The 22679-nt window shown below is 44.1% G+C and overlaps 1 long non-coding RNA gene across 2 annotated transcripts in view; it reads left to right on the top strand.

The window, feature by feature from the left end:
- Positions 1–826: 826 nt before the first annotated feature.
- The window catches only part of LOC138300825 (uncharacterized), a 37974-nt gene continuing 16121 nt past the window's right edge, over positions 827–22679 (top strand). Inside the window, exon 1 of one of the 2 annotated variants that reach the window (XR_011205019.1) lies at positions 827–2691. This is a non-coding gene — a long non-coding RNA (uncharacterized lncRNA). The remainder of the gene's footprint in view (positions 2692–22679) is intronic. The other variant, XR_011205020.1, reaches the window with a different exon arrangement.

Genomic DNA, 22679 nt, shown 5'->3' with positions numbered 1-22679 from the left:
TCAGAGTTCATGTGATTACCAGTAAGTAATCGAGGCATTCAACCACTCGACTAAGGGGTACCTCTGTGTATTCCATTGCACTGCATGCCAACAGTCCTACTACAGAATTCTAATGGTTAAAATTCTAAGATCATTTGAAATTCCAGGTGACCAGTTGGTATTCTCTATTTGAACATTGGATGCCAATAGTATTTCTGAAGATCTCCAACAGTTTAATAATATTAGGCTGATTTTTATACACGCATGTGGCATTGTTTATGTCCTTGCTCTACATAGGTTCTGGAAAAGCTGCCAGGTGTTTCTCCCTGAAAATGCTAGCTCCTCTGCAAGTTAAGGGTATTATGAAAGGACTGGGCTAGAAAAGGGATATTGGGGGTGGCATTGGAGTCCCTTTGGTGAAAACTTTCTTACAAAGCTGTTACAGGGTGCCCCTCTCTGTGTGTGAGTGTGTGTGTGTGTGTACCACCTGTCTCCCCCCTCTCCCTGTGTTTTAGATGCTGGGCGAGGGACACCCCATCCGGTGATGGAGATTTGGTGCCAGGAGAGCACGGCACCAGCAGGAAGCAGATGTTAAGAAGATTAACAGTTGCCATGGGTTTATGATATTGAGCGTTGCTCAGTACTTCGCATCGCGGGTTATGATGAAAATGGCTGATCGCTGCAGCGTTGGGTGAATTGTGACATAAAGAGGGCTTAACGCGAGAAGGCGCGAAGCGCGCGCGTCTGACTGAGCACGTTCATCGACACTTCCATCTGTCTGAGGAGCGTGGGGTGCGTGGAGGCGTGAGCAGCGAGAATAAAAAAGATACTGAGTAATAAGAGCATTGTGAAATACAAAAAAAAAAAAAAATACCTGCCACGAACAACACCCTCCCTTTCAGAAAAGAGAGAGGCAGCGTAAGGAGAACACGCAGGGAAAAGACAAAAAGGCACACGAGTGGGGAAGAGTGGAGGATAAGGATTAAATAGGCGAGGAAAGGAGGAGAGGGCGATACAGGCGGAGTGATGAGCGCGCGAGAGAGGGGGATGCACTAAAGGAAGTGACGGAGCTATTAGAGGATAGCGAGAAGATAAGCCGAATAGAAGAGGCAGCTGCAGGCATAAATAGAGGGGTAAGCAGGTACGGCAGAAATAAGAGTAAACGAGAGGAGGGCGGATTCCGAGTAGAGAGGGGTCTGGAAGGGAGGGAGGGAGGCCGGCAGATAAGAAGTAGAGAGAGAAGTGAAGGAGAGAGTAGAGTACAGGGGAGAGAGAGAGAGATAGGACGGGGACATCTTGTAAGAAACAGAGGGCGAAGGAGGGAAAAGGACATGGAGAGGAGGGACAAGCAAGGAAAGAAGAGAGGAGACAGTAAGAGAGGAAGGAAGAGCTAGAAAGAAGAAAGAGAGGGAGAAAAGGGAACAGATAACCTGAAACGCACGGAAGGAAAAGGAAAGAATGTTCGGGAGAAGAGACTGGTGCATTGGTGGCAACTGAACGTGTCGCTGCCATTCCGAAGGAGCCTGATATCAGTGCCTAATCCGGGGGCATATTCTGTCACCCTGAGGTACCTCGAGCACAGGAGTATCACCCACCAGGACTTCGTACCGACCACCCACTTCCTGCGTAAAAGAGCCTACATCAATTTCATCTGCTTCGTGAACTCTGTTTCTGTCACTACCAACCTAAAGGACTCTTTCAAATCCCCGGCATCTTAACGAAAGTTGTGCCAGATTCCTGGACTCTCGGCCCATCTCTGCCACCCCCAGGGACTTAACCGGACTCTGTGTTCACTGTTACTAATTTAAAGCACTCTGTATCCACGGCTACCACCCTAAAGCATATTGAGCCAACAGCTGCCAGCCTGAAGGACTCTGTGCTGCGCTACCACCCTAAAAGAATGGGTGATGTTTGCTTCCACGGTAAATTATTGTGCGGGCTCCTACCATTCTAAATAAAGCTGTCCAAATTTCTGCAAAATTCCCAGATCCTCTACCTATCACTGTCACCGTGTGGATCTCTGTGCCGGTCGCTGCCACCTGCTGCCACTTTAAAGTACACAGCGCTCAGGGCCACGATATTAAAAGATGCTGGGCCCACGGCTGACATCGTAAAGTATCCTGTGCCCGCTTCTGCGATCCCAAAAGAAAGTGTGCCCGTCTATGCCTTCTTCGTAGGCCCTCTGTCACCGCCATGGTCTTGCGCCCACAACTGCTACCCTAAAGAACACTGTGCCCACATCTCCTGGCATATTCTAATGCTCTGTGCCACCACTTCCACCTTCAAGAAACAGGGACGACTGCTGCCACCCCAAAGGACACCACATCCCCGCTTATGCATCTCCAAAGGCCCTTTGCCAACTTCTGAGGTACTCTTAAAGGATGCCGTGCCCGCTGCTGCCCTGCAAATTGATGTTCTGATTACCGTACAATGGTCTAAATCCCTGTGCCTACATCTTTCTTCGTAAAAGACTATAAGTACACTCTCATCATCCTACCTGTGCCAACCACTGCATTCCTTTAAGATTTTTCCGGTTTTTCATTCTCCTTCCCTGTTAAATGTCAACTGGTCAACCCGCTAGACATTCTAAGGATACCTTGCCCTCTGCTGCCATCCTGAAGTACTTGTGCCCACTGCTTTCCTCTTAAAGAATCTGCGACCACTGCCACCACCCTCAAAGCAAGCCGTGCTGCTCCTGCTCACCTCCAGCTGGTGAGTATGTGTACCTGTTATTGACATGTTATGTGTGTTGCTCAGTTTGCGCTGCTCAGCAAGAAGAGAGTCATTTTATCTTTCATGACGTTTGCCCCTCTTCTTCTTAACAAAATGGTTCTTTAGTTGTTAACATCCCAGTAATGATTGGTTCTGATGCCATAAGCTGCTGCCAGCGACTAATATGATTTGGAATATGGGATTTGATATAGAGTGGGGCAGGTAGATGGAAGCCCGTGGGTGATGGTCAAGGGAAAGGGACCACATGTAATTGTCTGGGGTAGGATCAAGGGTCCAAAGGGTGTGGGCAGGGAGGTGCTATCAGATGAGGATATACTGACAGGAGGTCTAATTGGGGTGAGCTAGGATTTGATGAGCAAGGTCTGGGAGATGGGAGATGATGGAAGGAATCGCTATGCACACGAAATAGAAAATGCTCTAATGGCAGTGGGTAGGAAGCTGACATTTGATTGGAACAACCAGCTGATTGGTTAGGTATAATGGGTGCTATCCATGGAGATGGGATCTGTTGCACAGAATACATAAGGAGAAATGTTTAATGTGCCACATTAGAAAAGGGGTCTTATGTTTGGTATGGACAGGGAGATACTATCATCTGCATTGTAGTGGGAAATATTGCGTCCAAAATATCAATGGTCACAATATTATGATCACATTATCGAGGAACAAAACATCAAATAAGTAAGTTGACAGAGAGAGGTAAGGATTTACTATTCTTAAATCCAGGCCTACATACCTTAACGATATGCATATCACCAAGCCATGCACATAGTCGGAGTTAGGTATAAAACATCTAATCAAACTTACCTTTTAATATTTTGTCTCTCGATATTATGGTCACAATATTGTGGACCAATGATATTTTGTAGTTGATACTCTCAGCATACACAGTCTTATGGGAATACACAAGGAGATGAGCTCCATTGAAAGCAACTGGCAGAGTAGTCAGGTATAATGGAAGAGACCCATAGAGGAGTGATCTGTGGGGTTGTACACACAAAAAGAAGGGATCTGGTGCGATCTAGAAGGGTATGCTATCTGATGGGGATACCCAGGGAGATTGCTTGCAGAGGAATGCAGAGCAGTATTCTTGAGGGAGAACATCTTTGGGTGGACGGAGTGAATGAAGCATGCATAATTCACAGAGTTGTGGGTAATTGATTAACAACAACAGTTGATGAGGATGAAACTTCTACTTTACAGGGACTAAAAAGCAACTTCTTAGTGCAGAGGCATTATAGTTAAGGCATTCAGGCCCATACTTATACTTTTCTAGCGCCACATTTGCGTAATTTTTTGACGCAAAAGCGGCACAAACTTACAAAATACAATTGCATTTTGTAAGTTTGCGCCGCTTTTGCGTCAAAAATCGGCGCAAATGCGGCGCTAAAAAAGTATAAATATGGGCCTCAGTTCTCTTTCTCACTTCAGAGATTGCACAACACTCCTTATGAATCCTTTGTGGATCCCAGTTGAAAGATGCTTCGATTATGTTTTTCTCAGTAATGAGATTTGGAATATTTTCCCCATGACCTATTTTATTTGCAGAACGCCAGTTACTATGGAGACCGGTAGCTGCCATCAGCAGAACAGCCTCATCCACCCACTGAGCGACATCCTGCCAGCCTGCCGTCTATTCCCCTGATGCCTGGCCTGGGTGTAAGCAATAGGTGGGGGCCTACCAAACCACGTTTCGCTGAAGGCAGCTTGTCTGCCCACCTGCCCTTACCAGTACCGACTGCGATAGTGTGGTCCATGCATAATCGACCTAAATAGTTCAAGGGCAGGCTAAACGTGTTTCTCTCCCCTTTTTTAGTGTAGTCAGGTAGTAAATCACACCCAGTTCTATATGATTTAGGTGGACATAAAAAGTAAAACCCTGACTCATTTACCAGCATTCGGCTGCTGGAATAGGTTCATTCAAAATCCATGCGAGGAATGTTATATGCGATGGGTGTTATAACACAACAGCTGTAAACTTTGGTCAGATTTTCCATTTTATATTTGTCTGCACCATCACAAAAGGCGATCAACAATGTGGAATCAGTCTGACGACCCTCATTAGGAGTGATCTGACCCGAAGTGCCAGGCAGCATCCACTTTGTACAAGAAGCAGGCAACCTGAGGATGTGTTTTTGTCTCGTCCTACCTTGTGTAGCTTGAGCATCCGTGGAGGAGCGCAAGCGACTTAATCTGGTATGGACATGTCCACTGAACAGGTTTGGTAAACAGCGATCTAAAATTGAAGTCTTTCTAGCCATGCCTTCTGCGAGGATAGCTCAATGGAAGTCGGAGGCTTGTCGCTAAAACAAGAGGTGAGCTTGGCAAGGCCTATGTCCTTCCGAGGTCGATAAATTGAGTACTCTTGAAATGGGTAGTGGTGGTGTCTTTTAGAAACAGCAGAAGAGCAGCGTGAAGCACAATACAAAAATAAACTATCATTATTTTCCTTATACCCTCTTAAACGTGGCAGTACCTCACATGAAAGCCGCACATAACTCATGTGGGAGTCATATGATAGGAAGAGAGATTTTCATTTAGCCTTGCAGAGGATGCCAACACTTTTGGGACTAGAGGTACTAAGCAACGTTGCGATTGCAAACCCTGTGATCTGCAAAATCTGCAAAATGGCCTTTTGATCTTAACTAAAGCTATTTTGTGATTCAGTAAATGGTTACCAAATCACAAAATGTATTTAGAATTGGATGCAGAGTTGCAATATGGAAGGGAGTGTTTAGAAAGTACCTTCCAAATTGCGTTTTGGTATGCAGTGTTTCAATGGTTTGTAACTACAGTTCCCTTTTGCAAGCCATTGAAAAGCTACTGACTCCTCAAAGGAGTTGGTGGTAGTAACCCATTCGCACAGGGGAGTGGGTCCTTTTGGGCAAACGTTCCCTTTGTGAATGTAGTGAAACCTTTGTTTTGGAGTAGGCAGTTGTCCATGAGACCCCTGTCAACTCCTAAACTCCTAAACTCATTTTCTAAAATGAAAGTAAAGTTTATGTTTAATATGCAGATGTGTTTTCTTTAAGGAAAAGGACTACTTAAAAAAAAGGAAAATAAAATACTTTATTGAAAGGCAATCATAGACATTGTGGGTTCCTGGCCCTAGGAGGCCATCATCCCTGTGACAGCCTCCAGTCAGAGTGAGTCTCAATTTGCATACTTTGTCATGCATGTTAATGAAGTATGTCAAATGGCAAACCACTCAAAATCCCTATTTTGCAAAACGATAAATTATTACATAGGTCAGTTCACAAAATCTGGTTTTAGTCTCAACAATTTGGTGCACAATTTGCATCCCATTTTTGCAAATGAAATGTTAGTACATCTGGCACACAATTCTCAGGGAATAGGGCTGGGCTAAAACTGTCACTACCTTATCGTCCATGGTCTACATCCTAGTTTCTAGCAGTGTTCGATATGATGAGTAATATAATAAGTCATGTAAACCAGTACAGGAGGGAGAAAGAAGCTTTCTCTGAGGTTCACTCAGCTTCCTTTTTCCAAAAACTAATAAACCAAAAGAAGTGAACCCTCATACCATATCATCCCAGGCCATCTGAGATCTTTCTCAACAGACCCTCAACCACGTATTCTACCCTCATCGGTGAATGTTACCACCGTGGGGTGATTTCGTGGGTAGCATCATCGCAGGGTCTTCATTCACTTCAGTATTCCGTTATCCAAATGAACTGAAGGATATCTCAGTGAGAAGGTGAGTGAAATAATTTGAGTTAAAATAAACTCATATCCTAAATTCCTATTTATTAGGCTCCATAAAAAGGATAAGCGTAAGATTAAAAACAGGTGACGTTTTGAGGATTAGCAATGAATCCTATACAACTAAAATTAAGGTTGATATGTTTCAGCCTGACATGGCCACTCAGGGTCAATGGCTTTCATCAGGACCTATTATTAATTAGATTACATGCAACTTTCAAGTAATCATCAAATCTAGTTATGATTTGTGTTTCAACTAGTGCTGCAACATTGGGAGCACAGAGGGGAATCTCAATGGGAGCTCTCCCTGTATCCCACCACAGGAAAAGGCCTCTATTTTTGATAAGCGATCAAAATCTTCCAAAGATCTCTAATCCTAAAGTGATGCTGTGCTGTGTTCCATAGCCCTCCCTGCGCTTTTCTGGACTAGCGTGAACATTTTGACGCTAGTCCAGCAAAGCGCCACAACTGCGTCAGAAATCCTGGCGCAGCTGTGCTAACGAGCGCAATGGCGCTCTGTATTTTAAATACAGAAATGCTGTGGTGTCGTTAGGGGGGCTCAGGGCAGTGCAAGCAAAGCAAAGCGATGCGCCCGTTTGTTGTAAATGAGGCTCATAAAGTCTGGTTACTAGTGACTTTATGCAGCGAGAGTAAGGCAGAGAACTTGACCCCATTAAAGGCATTCAAAAAGAAATGATTACTTTTTTGTCCTTATCAGTCTTCTGTTGACGTTACAGGAATAGAAAAGAGTTTTGGAATGAGTCGGATGAACATTTATTTGCAGCCGTGACCTTTAATATCAATAAAACTGCTAGAAAGCTGACCAAGGTTTGCTGACAAGTGTTTTGCTTTTTTCAGGGCTATTTAGAGAGAACCACGAGCTAGCCGTTACACATTCAATACTTGTCTGCAAAGAGAAAACTGAAAAGTCACAGCCACCTTTATTAACATATAGTTGGTTGATTCGGCAATCTCTATAAGAAGAGCTTGTTGTGCAAGAGCTCATTGGTAAAACCAACTGATTAATATAGGCGCCTAGAACGTTAGTTTGATGATTACATCTTCTAGACCTAGTAACTGTGTGCAATAGCTTATCTTCATGTTTGTCTTTTTTACATCATTCGACAATAGTAACACCTTATATGAGTAAACAGCTTCAGAGATTGTTGGCTAGAGAGAGTCAAACTCAGAAGAAAATATGTGAAAATCAGCTGAATATTTCAAGAATTCTAAGGGAAAAATGTTGTGGGCTCTAGAAATAATATAATATGTTAGAACTGGTTGGGATCAATTGTGACACAGTGAAACAATGTTTCTCAATTTAATTCCAAGAATAAGATAGCAATTAAAGCACCCCCTGTATTTATATTTTTATATATTTTCAGCATTCATGAATATTCATTTCGTAAATGCACTGACATATGCAAGCCCTCTGCCCCCCATACATATAGCTTTGTATACCTCTTTATGTTTTTTTATCTCAAAATCTCCATTCCCCCAACAAATATATTTTGTCAGCCTTTCTTTGCCATGGCACCATATTCTCTGCTCAGTCGTACACCTCATTCCAGCCCCTTGTTACCTGTTTGTGTTCCTAAGAACACATAGGCTTGCCACATTCACTTACAAGCGAAACAAAAGAGTCTTCCCTGGGTGATTGACTGATTTAGGTTTGGCCGAGTCCTTTCAAAGACTCACTACTTCAGGTTGCTGTTGTTAAGCCTAGTCTGCTACTGAGCAGCCATTACACGAAGCCCTGTAAATTCAGTACATCTGCCTTTTTAGTATTCACAGGTATGGACATATGTTGGGGTGGTGGTAATCATGGTAGTAATGGCCATGGCGGCAGTGATAATGGTGGTTTTGGTAATAGTGGTGAGAAAACATTAAAATAAGCAAACCACAGTAAATAAAACAGGCGTGGCTCCTCCGCTATGGTGGACGATCGTCGCCCCCGCCAGCAGCAGCTACAAAAAATTCTACAATAAAACAATAATAAACAATGTTTATTATTGTTTTATTGTAAAAGAGGCGGGACCATGGGCTATGACGAGCACGGAGGGGGAGTGCACAGTACTCCCCTCATTGTGCATGAATGTTTGGATACAAATACACATGCGCACTGTGCTCTCTCCAACCCCATGTTGTGTTGTCAGGTTGGAGACAGTAGGCAGACTCCCACTCCGCCTCGGAGTGCCCTGGCTTGACGCTCTGGCCATTCTGAATGCTGCCAGCAGCATGACAGACGTGTTTGGATTGACTGCAGGCCAGGCTGTGAGCCTATGCCTGCAGCTCCAGTGGAGGCAGAGGAGCGGTGTGGTGGCGGCGGTGGGGAATCAGGTAAGTGTTTTTTTTTTTTTTAAATCAAATTTTCTCCCCTACGCCACGCAGTTCCCTGCCCCTTCAACCTGCCATGAGGCGCACCTGAAAAAAACATGATGCTGTATATAGCTTATGTGCCAGAGAAACATTTCAGAGTGTGATGATTGTATTTTTCAGATGTAAAATAGTCCCTCCTGATTTCGAATGCAGGCAGTTTAAAGGAGACACAGTGATTCCCAAAAAAGTCTATAACGGGAGGTGAGGTGAATCAAAAGACCACTCTGTGTATTTGAAAGAATTGTTAATAGACAGCTGCACATTGTTTCACTCTGTCAGGAAATTCAGGCAGATAGAGCAAAACGTATGGGCAATTTAAAAAGTATCTCAAACTTAAGGGACTTTTCAAAATGTCTAAAATCTACTAAGAGAGCTATGTTTTGGCAGAAAAATCTGCGATATATAATTGTACTCTCTATTTTTTACACTTTTCAGTCCAGTGCATGATCTTGGGAATTATTTTAGAAGGAAGGGTGAAGAATGGATTTGTTTCTCACTCCATTGGACAATTGTTTATTTGAGACTGACTGAGAAAAATCAAGCCTGTTTTGTGTTTTAAATACCTGAATCCTGAAGATAATTTGTTGCACCAATGAACTGTCTCTTCTCACAGCAGAATTGATTCAAGGAATTTTGTAGCCGGGTTTAGTCACAAACTCTTACCCAAAGCACATTTGCCCACCATGCGGGCTCCTTGATCTACCTGAAGTGTCTCAAATACATTCTCATTGATGGCAGTCCTTATCTGGCAATCAGCAAGACTCTGTCAACACACCACCCTATGTCATTTTGTCCCATCTCAGGCAACACTTTGCTGTTCAGCATCTAGACATTCCCCATCCAGAAGGGCTACCGATATCCTGATAATGGCGATCTGAAGTTGAGAACATAGGCCGACCTTTCTGCCTTATATGAATGTATTGTATGGACATATGTATTAACCATGACATTTAGAATTTACTAAAATTATATATATAACATACTTATAGAGGCTTTTGGTCCAGCCCTCTTCATCCATTGGTCTGTTGTTGTGTCAATCACATTATTCTTCCACCCATTACAGCATACTTTAAGAGGTAAAGGCTCACTTCAGACCACTTCAGACATTTTCTAAATTCACTGTGAGGGACACATTCTGCTCTTTCACAAAGAGCACATAAACAAACAGAGTAGTTGCCTTTAGTGCTACGAACTACTCAGGTAATGTAGGCTTTTTTATTTTTTTATTTTTTTTGTGGCTTTTAGCCAGTTGTCTGTTTTTGGATTGGTGAGGGCACAGCAGCTCCCACAGCGACAATGTTTCATACAAAATGACAAAACAAAACAAGCATTGACAAAGCCGAACAGCTGGCATCCAAAGTGAGACCCATTGGCTTTGTATTGTGCTTGTGACCATTTTTTGGATTGCTAGAAACTGGGTCTCTAGTTGGCAGAGGTATGCACCCTATCCAAGTAGAGACCACAGTCCTAGTCAGGGTAAGTCACAACACAACCTAAATTATTCTGTACTCACCCTTTGGTAGCTTCACACAGAGCAGACAGGCTTAATTTAGAAGGCAATGTGTAAAGTATTTGTGCAATTACTCATATGGTCACACATTGAAAACACCACAAAAAAGTACTCCACACCAGTTTAAGAAAATAGAAAATATTTATTGGAATAAAATAAGACCAAAATGACAAAAATCCAATATGCACAAGTCAAGATATCACTTTTAAAAGGTTTTATGAGTTTCAATCCTTAAGAATCAGTGGTTGTGTCCTTTCAACACAGAGTACCTGGGATGCAAAAATAATGATGCAGGGGGCCGCAGAGGAGGAGATGTGTAGGAAAATAAGGTGATGTGTCTGTTTTTCCAGCACGGCAAAGGGGATGCATTAATTATTTCCATGTTGCAAGGTGATGGGTCAATTTCCAGGAGCTCAGCCCTGGTTCCTTACTACGGTGTGTGGATATTTTGACACCCAGGGACGATGCGTGAAGAACCAAGAAAGCGCTTGTAGGAAGGAGCAGGTGCTTCATAGATCCAGTAGATGATGTGGTGATTTTTCAGCCGCAAGGAAGGCACTTTGTCGACTTTTGAAGGCGATGCATCGAATTTTCGACGTGCTGGATTTTCTTCTCTTTTGTGAAGACTTTGATAGCCCTGAGGCTTTAGAACAGGAGGCAAGCTCAATCTAAGCCCATTGACAGCACTTGTGGAGGAAGGCACAGTCCTTCCAGCAGAGACAGGGGCCAGCAGGCAGCAGGACACCAAGCAGGCCAACATTCCTTCCAGCAAAGCAGTCCAGATGAGTCCTATGGGAAGCCAGGCAGTCCCTTTGACAGATCACAGGTGTAGGTCCAGAAGTGTCTGATTTGGTGGGGTCACAGACCCAGTATATAGCCCCAATAGTGCCTTTGAAGTTGAGGAAAAGTTGAAATAGTGGTTTTGAAGTGCACAGGTTCCCCTTTCAATCCAGCCATGTCTGCCATGAGCCCTGTGGGAGGTTATCAGTCCTTTGTGTGAGGATAGGCCACTGGCCTTTAAGGTGTAAGTGAGAGCCCCTCCACCATTCCTGCCCAGGAAAACCCATCAGTATGCACATGAATGCAGATGCAGTGGCCTCTGTTTATGGCTGTCTGGGTGGAATGTACAAGGGGAGCTGTCAACCAGCACAGACCAGATGTGGATTGGAGACATGCTGTAAGGCATGGAGAGCAGAAGGTGCAGAGAAATACCTACTTTCTAAAAGTGGCATTTCTAAAATAGTGAAGTAGAATCCAACTTCACCAGAAGGTTGGATTTCTCACTACAATTCCAACCATACCAAACATGAAAAGTCTATTCCTCTCAGATCAGAAATTAACCGTTAAAAGCATATAAGGGAGTTTCTAATGCTGGCATATGAAAGGAGCAGGCTTCACAATAGTGAAACACAACTTTGGGAGTTTTTTTGTACCAGGACATGTAAAACCTATAACTACATGTCCTGCCTTTTACTTACAAAGCATCCTGCCCTATGGGTTACCCATGGCCTACCTTAGGGTTGTCTTATATGTAATAAATGGGGAATTTAAGGTTTGGCAAGTAGTTTTAAATGCCATGTCGAAGTGGCAGTGAAACTGCACACACAGGCCTTGCAATGGCGGACATGAGACATGGTTAAGGGGCTACTTATGTCGGTGATACGTGCTGCGGGCCCACTTGTAGCATTTAATTTACAGGCCCTGGACACATCTAGTGCACTTTACTAGGGAATTATAGGCAAATTAAATATGCCAATTGGGTATGAGCCAATGTTTAGGGGAGAGAGCACAAATACTTTAGCACTGGTCAGCAGTGGTAAAGTGTGCAGAGCCGTAAAACTAGCAAAAATGAAATCAGAAAAATGGAGGGAGGGAGGCAAACATTTGGGGAAGACCACCCTAAGGCTGTCAAGTCTAACATGGATTGTCTCAGTGACCAAGCAGTGGCCTCTCCATAAGTCAGGAAAACGTATTTTCATTGGACATACCTTTTCCATAGGCAGTAGCAGGCTAGATCACAGGCTGACGGATGGGCTTCATATCCTACCAAGTACAGACTTCTTATTTCCCTCAGACCTGGGGCTTTTCTAAATCTTAGATGACAGTCTGTATTCATGGGCTGAGTTTGGTGCGCTGTCTCTAATATCAGTCTAATGGGCACACAGAGGTAATCGAGCTAGGGATGAATCACATGTTGTGCACACATCTCTGCAAATAATGATTGCAGCAGCGAACGCCTTTTGCACCTCGTTACAAGGGTGCACCAAACCTGCTTGCACTAAGTTGCACCACAGAGTACCACCTCAGATGATCCTTTGATGCCAACGTTTGGCTGTTTTATTGTTGAATGCATGAAATAGTCGTGCTTCAGCATACGATTTTTGTCCTGTCGAGTGGCATTCTTTATATTAATCTTCCATGGAAAAAACTAGTGTCCCAGTGTAATTACCTTACGTGTTACTGTGCTTCTCAGAGGCACAGCCATTTAAATTCACTAAATCAGTCCAAGACCAAGAATCACACATAGTCCTGCTGAGTTCCTGGGACATTACCCTATTCTTTTGGCCAGAGGCATTCCCAAACATTCTCGAACATAAGAAGCACAAGACCTGACAGGTAAAAAGTACAACTCAGGCTTTGCTTCGGTAAGGATTCACCTTTCCAAGGTCCTGTATGTGTGTGAATGGAACCAGTCTCACCGATTGATCATCAATCGCGTAAGTGAAGGTACTTTATAAAGTCATCTTATAAGATGAAAGGTAAATGTGGGTGCGATGAGTATTTACGAGACAATTATTGAGGTTATTGCCAGTCAAAACACAGACATCACGACTAATGGCTTATGGTCTTATTTACGATTTGCAGGAGTAAGGCTGTACTACAGATGCATAAGACCCCGGTTGTAATGGATGACATATTGTAATGGTTGTTAATTTGTCTTTTTGCGCAAACAACTGTGATGTGCTGATGGTTTCTATGATGGGTATGAAGTAAAAAAAATAAAAGTTATGTTAAAAAAGGTAGCATAAAGTCATGGAAAGTGCTTAGGGTTCCTTGCCAGTGCATGCCCTCCTGCTTTTTGAACCTGATGGAACATTGGCAGTATTGTGGTTTGAGTGTTTCTCGCACACATTTCATGCTGCTGTCACAGTGTTGTACTGGATCCATGCGTTTTCAAAAATCAGTAAGTCTGTTCGGCAAAGAACCACAAACTATCCCTGTCCACGCCAAGAGGATTCACCATTCTTGAAACTAGCAGTGGGGGTTAAAGTTCAAAGGCGTGTCAAGGGCTGGCATAGAGCAGCTCACTGTGCTGTTCCTTATGTTCAATCAATCAATCAAAAGATTTATTAAGTGCGCTGCTCACCCGGTAGGGTCTCAAGGCGCTGTAGGAGGGGGTAGGAAGGGGGGATGCCGATCACTGCTCAAAAAGCCATGTCTTGAGGGGCTTTCTGAATGTCAGGAGGTCATGGGTCTTGCGTAGGTTGGTGGGGAGTGAGCTCCAGGTCTTGGAGGTGAGGTAGGAGAAGGATCTGCCTCCGGAGGTGGTGCGTTGGATGCGGGGGACTGTGGCGAGGGCGAGGTCAGCAGAGCGGAGGAGTCGAGTGGGTGCGTGGAAGTTCACTCGTTCGTTGAGGTAGGCTGGTCCAGTGTTGTGGAGGGATTTGTGGGTGTGGATGAGGACTTTGAAGATGATCCTTTTGCTGATGGGCAGCCAGTGAAGGTATCTGAGGTGAGCGGAGATGTGTCTGTGGCGTGGGAGGTTGAGGATGAGACGTGTGGCTGCGTTCCGGATTCGCTGGAGTTTCTGCTGAAGCTTGGCTGTGGTACCCGCGTAGAGGGCATAGAGGGCGTAGAGGGCATTCTGTTTGTTCTGTTGCTGGGCAGAGACAGTGCCATGTTCCCTTTCCTCATTCGATGTTATTTATTGGTAGCGAGTTCTCAATGTTCAGAGAAGTAGATGGCGTATTTCTCTTTGGGTGGGTGTGGTTTTCTTTGTAGTCATATTAATTTATTTGTGAGGCTGCTTTTCACTGATTTCTTTCGAGAGCAACTTAAGGTGTTGTTTTCTCGTGAAGCCTTTGGTCCTTGTTTATCTCTTGATGGGTGACACCTCCTAACTGGCCCAAGCCCAGCCTGCCTGCCATATTTAAATATCCCAAACCCAACCTGCCTGCCATATTTAAATACCTCCAAGCCCACCTACCTGACATATTTAAAAATCTCTAAGCCCAGTCTACCGGACATATTTAAATACTTCCAAGCCCAGTCTGCCGAACATATTTAAATACCTCCAAGCCCAGACCGGCTGACACATTTAAATATCTCCAAGCCCAGCCTGCTGACATATTGAGAGACCTTCACTCTTATGGTACTGATTTTTTGCCGAACGTTCTTCTGACAACTGGTATGGGGCACCGTCTGGTAAATTATGCAAAGTCAACTGACCAGCCATGCCATGGCTGGATGACGGACCGACCGCATTGGTTTTTTGAGAGACAACTTCAATTGTGCGGTGTGTCTGTGAAAAGTGAATCATGAAACTTCTAGAAAACGGGAAAACCGATTCCTTTTTAGATCCCAGGGACTGGCATCTAGTGCATGGCAGTCCCCAGGAGAGAAAAAACACATCAGACATGTCTAGAGGCCAACTATGAATATAGTAGTCCTTCCAATACTATTTAAGCAGATGGTTGTCTGGTGGCTGGCTGCTGTGAAGATGTTTCCTAAAAACCGAGCCAGGTGAGGCTCACCTGTCGAAAAGCGAAAGCTGGGTGCATAGAGCATTGCTAGGGGACCCATTATCACTCTACTGTAAATGTAGCTCCTTGTCTTGACTTGCACTCTTAGTTGAGTACCTGATCTGTACTCACTGTAGGCTTCTTCTAGGCAACTTTTGTCCCAGGGAATTTCCTTTTTGTCATGCGCAGGCCAGGTCCTTTTATTTTGGGCTACAACTGGTCTTTTGTTTCATTTTTTTTGGAACCCCGGAAACTCGGTCTTTATTTCTTTTCGGCTGCTTCTATGTCAGGTACTTTTCTTCTTCTGGCTACTTTTGGGCCAGGTACTCTGAGTCTTCTCTTCTGAGAACTCCAGCTTGAGCTTCCCTTCTGGGCTATCAGACCACAGTATTTTTCCGCTTTTGGACCATTTGTTGGCCTCGTTTTCTTCTATGGGGAAAAAAATCCTCATATGATATGTTCTTATGTAGAGCAGTTCTTCCTCCTCTGTGGACCTGTTCCATAGGCTGGTCCTTCCACTTCTGTGGTGACTTTCTTATTTGGACTACTGCTAGTGTTATTCTGTAACCTACTCTGGGTGCCACGGCTACTGTTTGTTGCGTATTGGGTCTTCGGTATATGTCCACTAGAAAGTGGAATTGGTTTAGAGTTGGGCCTTTTCGTTCTCTCTTTTATCACAGAGGTGGTCTGTTGGCCAGAAAAGGTCCTTTGCATGACTCGGGAGAGCACACAACCATGCCTTCTGTTCTTCATGTAGAGAGCATCTAGATATTTTGTCTTCAGCTTACACGACAAATTAATGCACTGAGGGCTCACTGTGTTAGGGTGAATCGACCCTGATCTGGTGTCTGAGGTCTGGACGGGCACAACATGGCTACCACATTAACTGAGTTTGACTAACATCAGTTTACTAAGCTGTGGAGGAGTGACAGTGGATTTAGTGACTGATTTCCCCTGCAGGATAGGTGAGTTTCCCTGTTGCCTGCACAGGGAAAGTTCGGCACTGGCCTCTTATCTTTGAAATCGTCTGCCCATTATCTACTGCTATACTCTTCGCTCACATCATGGTGGGCATGGATGTTGCATGTATGTTTAACCTATGTATGTGTAGAAGCATGAGTGTGGGGCATGTATTTTGGACCTTCTGTTTGAGTAGTACAATTTAAGTTTTGTAGAGGCTCCCAGACATTAATGCGAATTTCAGGGCACATCCAAAGCATTTCTTAGGGCTTTGTAAATGGGCCATACACTACGCCACAGAAGATTAAATATAGAGGGCATTTAAGAAATATATCAACAGTTCTTGCCCCATCCCTGATCCATTCAGCCCAAATATGTAATCCAGCAGGTTTGCAGGTAGCTGAGTGAGGAGCCACTAGTTTTTTGTGTGCTTTTGTTTTGGGCTCCGAGGGCAGGGCGCTGCCACCCCCATCCTTCCTTATGGCCGACATTAGAGGACAAAGACGCTGGTTTGACAGTCTGGGAGGAAAACACTAAAGCCAGGAATTTTCTAAAACAATTTCCAGAGCGAGACTTGTGAAATGCAGAATCTCTGTCTGTAAACCTGGTATAAAAAAGTGTCACTGACAGCCATACCCCCTTGTCCTGTTCGGGAATAAGAACCTGCGTGGAAATACACAAAGGAAAAGGTGTCTAGAAGAGGAGGGCTTTAAGGAGTTGGTATGGAAGAATTGAAGTTTGCTCCCTGTAGCACTGGGAACGAACGCCACCGTCGGGCCATGTGGTGGGGACTTGTGACCCTGGTTCTGTCTGCAGGGTGCTCACAAGCGAGACCACTTGCTAACTAACTCTGTGCCAATGTGTGGGCACACAGAGCATCTCCTTTGACTGGTCTGTAGCAGATTACACTAAGAAGCCGACAAGGTTCCCATCAACTATGACAGACCAGCCAAGGCGCCTAGATAACTTGGTATGGGAGAGACCCAGTGGTTCTTGTGCCATATCTGTGCGTGCTAAATTGCTTCCTGATGTATATTGATGGGTCAGTGAGACAGAGGTTCATTCAGGGAATTTAGGCCTTCTGTGCCCATAATAGTTAAATACGGTAAGAATACAGTCACAGGTAATATCGTTAAATTAAATTGTGTTGCACGTTTCCCTCCCGCTAATCACTTCTATTATTTTTATACAAGGAAATTGTCAAGTCCCATGCTCTCTGGGCCACGTGATCCAATCTACACCATATCCATAAGGCCTAATAAGGCTGAAACTGATCTGGGTTGCTTGTGGTCCCGTCTGGTAGTTCAGGGCAAATTGATCATGTAAAGAGCAGAGTCAGTATTGATCAACTAAGACTGGTCTCAGATTAGAGTGGCACAGTGTTTGAAAAACAATGGGTTGGAATGCCACCCAGAGCAATTGCCAGTGGTTTATACTATTTGCACGCATCCCTCCCATTACCCTTTGTGTGTTTGATAATTTATGTACAGTTATCCTGAAGTATCTAAGCGATAGCACCGTATACTTTTTATTCAGCTGCCTCTTTTTTCATGAGGTCTTGGGCCCGGGCATGGCAAGCTGTTCCCCTAAAACGCAGGATGTCTCATTGTGAAAGGTGCAGCGCTTGTGAGTAAATCCTCTTGCTGGAAGTAGGTATTCTTCTGAGAGTGAAGGACGGAGTAGGGGACACAAGTGGGCTTGCCTGATGTTCTGCTTTTCCTTCAATTCTTGTTTTCTAGGTCCGGCCCCCTGCATCAGAATAGGTTCAGCACAGCAGTGGGTAGAAACAGGGCCATAATCTGTGTTTGAAAGTGTGCAGGGGTGGGATGGCAGATCAGCTCCTGCTTCTTCTTGTGCTTTTTCTCTTCCTTTCAATGGCTGGGTGCACAGTGCCTATCAGCATTGCATGTGTTTGTGCCCTCTCACAGGTTTCCTGAAGTGAAGCTGCCTCAGGGGCTGGTAAATGTGATGGAGGCTCCATGTATGATCAGGCATATGCGAAGGTCGTGGACGGGACTTTTTCTAGGGTGATGATAGGCAAGCACTGGGTAGTGAGTTGGTGATGGAGTAGGATCAGTTTCCCTCTCATGCTTCATTCCTTTTCATGCCAAGGTTCCTTATACTAGCGAGAGGTGACTTTGGATGGAAGACGCAATGGGCACATCACACCCAAAATAGTTTACTTTTCACTTCCTTTTCTTATTAAGGACAAGGAGGGCAATTTCGAGTCAACAAAGGGTATGTTTTATATAGGTGAATGGGGCATCCACTAATTTGTAGCATGTGTCCCACATCTGCCAAACTCTAAATGAGAGGGGGAGGGAGGGAGGGAGGGAGGGAGGGAGAGAGAGAGAGAGAGAGAGAGAGAGAGAGAGAGAGAGAGAGAGAGAGAGAGAGAGAGAGAGAGAGAGAGAGAGAGAGAGAGAGAGAGAGAGAGAGAGAGAGAGAGAGAGAGAGAGAGAGAGAGAGAGAGAGAGAGAGAGAGAGAGAGAGAGAGAGAGAGAGAGAGAGAGAGAGAGAGAGAGAGAGAGAGATATGTTTTGTGCAATACAATTTATTTTGTAATAACCTGTTGTGGAGTTTTCTGTGTGGTGTATTTATTGTGTCACATATCTTGTGTGAGTTGTGCAAACACTTTACACATTGCCTCTGGGATAAGCCTGACTGCTTGTGTCAAGCTACCAAGAGGGTGAGCAGGAGTTATTGGTGGTGTGTAGCTACCTTGCCCTGACTAGAGTGGTGGTTCCTGCCTGGCTAAGGTGCCTATCCTAGCCAACCAGGAACCCTATTTCTAATAGTCACCTAGAAGAGCAACAATTCTTTCATATTGTAATACAAGTCTTCTAAACAAAATAGAAGGCAAGAGGCAAACACTTATGTACAAACATATATGAACAACTGTATAGAGAAGAAAATGTACACCATTAGAGGGGCATTTTCTTTGGAAAAGCAGACCCTTAAAGAGTCCAGAATATTAAACACTATTCACAATAGAATGAATAAAATCGATCAAAACACTACGTCTCCTTGGAGACCTATAAAAGCATGACATAATCCTAGGAAAATAAAACAATAATGTTCGAAGAACATGTATAAACCAACATGTCTACACAAAGGTATCGAATAGCCCCAAAACTGTAATGGCTATATGACTGAACTTTAAGAACAGAAACATATAGGCCCAGATTTAAGAAAAGTTAGCGTCACCTTAGCATCATTTATTTTGACACTAAAGTGGTGCTAACTTAACTCCATGTTAATATTTTGACGCTAGACCTGTCTAGCGTCAAAATATTGGAGTTAGCGCCATTATTATGGAGCTCCAACCCACCTTGTGTCTCATTGCGACAATGAGATGCAAGGTAGACGTTCGCTTCCTAAAAATGGGGCTAGGCCCCAGCGCTATATTTAACTCCCGACACTGAAACAACGTGCACCTAGGAGGCAGACCTAAATAATAGCGCTAAGACCAATAGGCCTCATTATTTAACACCTGGTCAGACCAGGTGTTAATGTGCTGGGAGGCCTATTTCCATGGGGAAACACTATGAAATGGGCAAAAAGATGCCCACCCCAACCCCCAGCATCACCACCCACAGCACAGGGATATTACAGGAGGAGGGAGCACATCCCAGGTAAATTGCAGGTAAGTGTACTTGCATAAGTGCTGTGTGCCACTGGGGGGCCCTTACATGGTGCCTCCTGGCTTGTACTGGGTATGTTGGGGTTGCCCTGAGGACACTGGTCACCTGTGGAGGGCATTGGGGTTGTGGTAATGAATCCTGTCTACACTTAGACAGGAGTCATTTTTTGACTGCTTGATGCTAGGCCGACTAGCGGCAAATGTTTTGCCGCTACTCAGCTTACGTAATTTTTGACCCACTAGCACCATTTCCCCTAACGCCATCCCTACTGGCTAGCATCTTCTTTTGAAATGCTAGCCATTCTTTAGTGCCTTTTCCTAAATATGGCGCACAGATGTTGTACAAGAAGGAATTTTGAGTCTGAAATCCTCGAAGGAATATAATGCCATCAATGGAATATGATTTTAGTGAAGCACATCCCACAAATACCACATAGAAATAAAAGAGTGCAGCATAATAACCATGATTAATAATAGATGTATTTAAATACACTCCCTTATCAGAAGGTAAATAATACTCTGAGACTTCCCTGGAGCTGCTAATATCAAATAAGGGATACCAAGCTAGAAATAATAACAACGTGCAGAGGAGAAAACTCCGTACCCTCAAACAAGGGATTAATAGATCAAAAGCGAAGCTATCCTGGACCAGCATACACAGACATATATAAATATGCTCATCAAGCATACAACAATATACTCCATCTAGAGCAGTGGTATTCAAACATTTTAATACTGTGCCCCCCCCCCCTCGGTGGAAAAACATAATCAGGGCCCGCTCAGACTTTTTCACAATTATCCTATAGGCAATGTTTAAATATGTGTAGACTTATTTAAACATTGCAGTTAAATACTGGTACCGGTTTAAAAATGCAAGCAAATAAATGATTGCCAAGCATACTATTTTAGTCAGGCAGGAAGTGTAAAGTATCCACAGCGTGATTATGAAAAATGGAGGGGGGGTGGAGGGTTGGAAGAATATTTGGAGTCCCTTCCCCTTTGACACCTTCTCTCAGCCTGGATATAAATCACATAAGATGTTAGCGATGACCCAGGAGAGAGTGGTTTACTGCTGCTCAATTTTTGTCTGCTTAAAACAAAGCACTGCTATCAACATAATGCTTCTTTTGGCCGCCCCTGTGATAATTTGAGGCCCCCCATAGAGGGGCTCGCACACCAGTTTGAAGACTTATGGTCTAGAGCAAGGTACATACATGAAGGTATCAACTCTTGAGCCCAAGCTCTTCCTCAGAGTAAAGGAAACTGTGAGACCCTTATATCAGGTATAATTTAATAAGCAAAAAAGATACACAGCTGAAGAGCTGTCATGGATAAATCTGGAGTGGAAATCTACCACTTCTGCACTACCTATTGTAGAACAGGGAACAAAGCAACAGTGCATTCGCACAATGCTATCAAGACACCACTAAGAAAGTTGCCTGAAAGCAGCAGGCAAAAAAAAAACCATAGGGCCCTAAGAAAATTTTCCCTAATGAGGGCAAAAAATTAACAACCTTTCATTGACAGTGTAGGAACAAATAAGTTCTGCATTAAGCAGGAACACCCCACTGGGTGCTATCATTAGGTGGAACACACACGTGAAAGAAAAACCTCCTGGGCAGTGCCCAAGGATGGCTCATTTGTGAGTAAAGGTAATACAAATGTCCTCCATCTAATCTAGTATGGGAGGAACTGGCTAGGCAGAGTATATCGAAGAATAATGCTAGGTTGCTGTTCCACTCCATCAAAAGCCATATTAATCAATGTATATTGAAGAGCTTCTGAAAATGTGGAGGTATGTAACCAGGCATGGTAAAGTAGTGCCACTGAAGACACCATGACCTGACTCACAGAGCCAGAGTTATCCATACCACAACAAATGATTAACTTAGCTGCCTGCTAGCCATCTCGGATGAAGGGGCCAAGATCATTACGGGTATCATCCGGCAATGATGGCAAGATGAGTTCCAATGAGTCTCATAATGAGAATGGACAAACATCTAAGAGCGCAAGACATATTAAGAGAGCACAGAGCAGAACTAGTGGAGGATAAAATCTGCCTGCCGCAAGTATCACGTTTTCTAGAATCTATCAGGTGGAGCATAAGGGAGTCAATATCACATGATCCGGGAACAGCCTGCACCACCAAACTGTGAGGAGTAGGATGTAATTGAATGCAGGCCGGATCACCAGAGGCTGGTCGGTGAATATGGGATATAGCCCGATCAGCCGGGGCCCCTGTATCAGGCTTATTCCAAGCCGCTAACAAGGTATCATATAGGGCTTCACTGTAAGGCAGTACCGGCTCTACCCCTATTTGGCCATGATGGTGAACACTAATCCGATGATCAGTAGCAATTCCACAGAGGGAAATGCCAGATCCAAAATGTCAATAACTCTCCTTAGCGTATCAATGTTAAGGGTGGACTGGCATCAAGGACTGTCCAATACCTTGAGGAACACTTAGATAGAAACCCACGGCAATCCTTGTTGATCCTTGCAGGAGATTGTAACACCACCTGGGAACTACTGGAAAATGAGGATGATAGTACATTATCTTGTGAAAACGAGAAATGGGGAATTCCAACACTCAATTTACCTCTTGTAAAAAGGTGGACAGAAGCTGCTCCACAGTTTAAGGCTCTGTCCTTAGAATATGGGCTCAGGGCCCCTAATGGACAGACTATGCCTGATCTTTTGGGGGCGGTCAATTTTAACAAACCATTACACATAAGTCATTTTGACTACATTTTTGTGGACTAGAGACAGTGGTCTCGGGTAGAGGATATGGTGGTGACGATGAGATTAGAAAGCGACCATAACCACTTGTGTCTCACTATGACTGGTTCTGGTGGCTGGCCTGCGCACTAATTGTCCTCATCATTCACTACCAAAGCTGTTGCCCCTGTGAATGATATGCGTAGGATAACAAGGCACCAAGTAATTGATGGCCCTGATATTTTACTGGTGATTAGACTAGATCTGGAAGAAATTCTTATCTAGAAATAAA

This window comes from Pleurodeles waltl, chromosome 6 (assembly GCF_031143425.1).
Source record: "Pleurodeles waltl isolate 20211129_DDA chromosome 6, aPleWal1.hap1.20221129, whole genome shotgun sequence".
NCBI classification, from domain to species: domain Eukaryota; kingdom Metazoa; phylum Chordata; class Amphibia; order Caudata; family Salamandridae; genus Pleurodeles; species Pleurodeles waltl.
The sequence above is the reverse complement of the archived record's forward strand: the minus strand, read 5'-3'. Positions and strand labels throughout refer to the sequence as shown.